General features: G+C 36.8%; 1 pseudogene; it reads left to right on the top strand.

The window, feature by feature from the left end:
• The first annotated feature begins 887 nt into the window (after positions 1-887).
• LOC107516379 lies at positions 888-1,928 on the top strand (annotated as a pseudogene).
• The last annotated feature ends 1,215 nt before the right edge of the window (positions 1,929-3,143 follow it).

The following is a 3,143-nucleotide window of genomic DNA, read 5'->3' as shown; positions in this document are numbered from 1 at the left end:
TTCAAATACCTCCCATCACCTTAAACTCTTCATACAAGAGAAGAATGTTACCCAAAATGTAATTAATAAACAAATGTCTAAGACATCCAAACAAGCTTTCGACGGTCTTTCTGACTTTGCTGACCATAACTTTTCCCTGGCTGTCTGTGGGACTTTGAGAAAGTGTATTTAAGCCACAGATTCTCAAGATCACCAGAATAAAAAGAAGAAAAAAGATGCTTATCTCTCAATTGAGAAGATACATGCATGCTTAGGTAGAATTCTGTAACCATTTACTGCAAAGCATGGTCCAAATCTGCTGAGTTAGTTAGGTCTGGAAAATGATGAAGCAATCTAGAAAGCATTTTTAATACTGTGCAAAGGTCTATGGAACATTGTTTATAAATAATAAAGGTTACCAAAATGCTACTTAAGAATATGGCTGTTCCATCAGTGAGAGAATGGATAAATAAATTGTGATTTATTTTTATTTTATAATACTACATGGCAAAAAAACAAAAAGAATTATCTACTGGTACCCATAAAACCTAGGTGGACTTCATACACATAATGTTGAGCAAAAGAAGCCAGACACAAGAGTGCTAACAGTATGATTCCACTTATATGAAGTTGAAGAACAGGAAAACTAACCTATGGTGATGCAAGTCAGGATGGTGGTTAATTTGGGGTAGAGATGGAAATAAATTGTGAAGAGCACGACAGACCTTATGGATTCTTAATCTTGATAGTGATTACATGGATCTACATGATTATAAAAATCTATCAAACTGTATACCTAAGATAAGTGTACTATATGCACTTTACTGTATGTACGCTAATCCTCAATTTTAAATATCATTAAAATTAAAAAATGAAAAGCTCTCCCATCATGGACACTGGCATGGTCAATGGCTGCTGCTTTCCTTGTGTCTACATTGGTCACCTGCTGCTCCAGCCTTCACAGAACTGCCACCTCCGCCATTGTCCCTTCCACTTTTTGCTTGTTCAAAATGAAGCTGTTGTCGTTTCTGGAAAGAAACTTGCCCAGCATATCAAGAAGAAAGTGCAGCAGGAGGTGAAAGTGTGGGTGGCATCTAGCAACAAACAGCCACACCAGAGCATGGTTCTGGTTGATGAGAATCCTACAAGTCATTTGTATGTCCTCAACAAAACCAGGGCCACTGCAGATATGAGGATCAACAGTGAGGCGATTATGAAACCAGCTTCAATTTCAGAGGAAGAACTGTTAAATTTAAATTTGATCAATAAATTAAATAATGATGATAATGTAGATGGCCTCCTTGTTCGGCTGCCTCTGCCAAAGCACATTGATGAGAGAAAGATCTGCAAAGTTGTTTCTCCAGACAAGGATGTCGATGGCTTTCATATAATTAATATAGGGCGAACATGTTTGGACCAGTATTCCATGTTACTGGCTACACCATAGGGTGTGTGGGAAATAATTAAGCTACCTGGCATTCTAACCTAGGGAAGGATGTGGTTGTAGCTGGACGGTCAAAAAATGTTAGAATGCTCATTGCAATGTTACTACACATGAATATACTGGAGCTGATGCTGCCGTTATAATATCTCATCAATACACTCCCAAACGGCTGAAGAAACATACAATTCTTGCAGACATTATAATCTCCACAACAGGAATTCTAAATATGATCACAGCAGATATGATCAAGGAAGAAGCAGCCATACTGATGTGGGAATAAACAGAATTCAAGATGTCATCACTGTTAAACACAAGTTGACTGGAGATGTGGATTTCAAAAGAGCCAAGAAAAAAGCTGGTTACAACACTCCAGTTCCTGGGCTATTGATCCTATGACAATGACAATGACAATGAAGAATATCATTATTACTGCAAAACAATAGTATCAAGACTTGAAGAGCGGAAATTACTAAAGTCTAAGGAAGTGGTGTCACCAGACAGGTGACCAGGTTCTTTCTTGTCAACATTACAAGAAAGAATTCACAGAGAGACAGTGAAGGTGATGAAGCAACAGCTCAAGTTTATTGGAAGCAAAAGTGTACTCTTAAAAGCAAAAATACACTCTCAGATGGGGGAGTAGGCAAGTTCAGAAGGAGCTGACCCACCTTGTTGTGAGTTTGCGGATTTATCTATTGATCTAACTAAGAGATGGAATATTCGTGATCTTGTGTGGTCTCTTCATAGAACAAAAGTGGTTTCTCCTGGAATCAGGGAGATATCCCTTTTCTTGCTATGTTTGGATTTTTCGAAACTGTCATGGAGTCAGATGCACGAGGGGTGCAGTGTTAATCGCAATGCTAATTCATTATAATAGCTGTATAATGAGGGAAGAATACTCTAACACTTGGAGTGGCAACTAATTAACTATTGTGTTCTGTGTTGTAAACAATACTCCAAGACAATTCAAGAGGCAAAACAAGGCAATGAAAATGCAATGATTTTTATTTATTCTGCTGAAATGGTTTTAAATGGCATGCTTTGTTTTTATTGAAATCTTAAATGGGTGGGTGTTTGAACACATAGCTCTGCAGCACCTCACCAGGGAACAAGCCAGTATCATACTGGGTCATGTGATCTAATCATAAGAGAAGTCTTTAATCTAGTGATTAACATGGAGGACATTGTTTCATGAGAATGGTTGCTCATCTTTGTCAGACCAATTCAGTTACAATTTGCCTTTTTTAGGATTGCATTTCCTAAGTGCTAATCCAGTAAGAGGTGATACTCACTTTAGATTCCAAAACTTTTGAGTTCAATTAGTCAAATCAAAAATAAAATATTGCTAGAGAAAATTAGGGGAAATGTAAAAAGGAAGAAATTATGATAATTGAGTAGAAAAAAATTTACCCTAATTTTATATGTATACATAACTGATAACCGGAAGAGCTACATGTTAATAGTACCCTGAGCTGTCATTTTATAGCTTAGTCAGTCATTTGAAAAATATATAGGGTTGTTCCATGTGCTATTAGCCCTTGTTTTATGTGTGTTACCATTCATGAGGTCTCCCTATTTGAGTTTTCTAGGCTTGAAAGGCTTGTTTTGTGAATAATTCATGTGTATTGTCATATACAGTTTTTCCTATGTTCTTAAATTTCATTGTTAAATGTTTGTACTATTGGGGGTGTCTGTATGGTTTCTTTGGTATATCTTGAAACCT

Source organism: Rousettus aegyptiacus, unplaced genomic scaffold (assembly GCF_014176215.1).
Source record: "Rousettus aegyptiacus isolate mRouAeg1 unplaced genomic scaffold, mRouAeg1.p scaffold_m13_p_12, whole genome shotgun sequence".
NCBI lineage: Eukaryota > Metazoa > Chordata > Mammalia > Chiroptera > Pteropodidae > Rousettus > Rousettus aegyptiacus.
The sequence above is the reverse complement of the archived record's forward strand: the minus strand, read 5'-3'. Positions and strand labels throughout refer to the sequence as shown.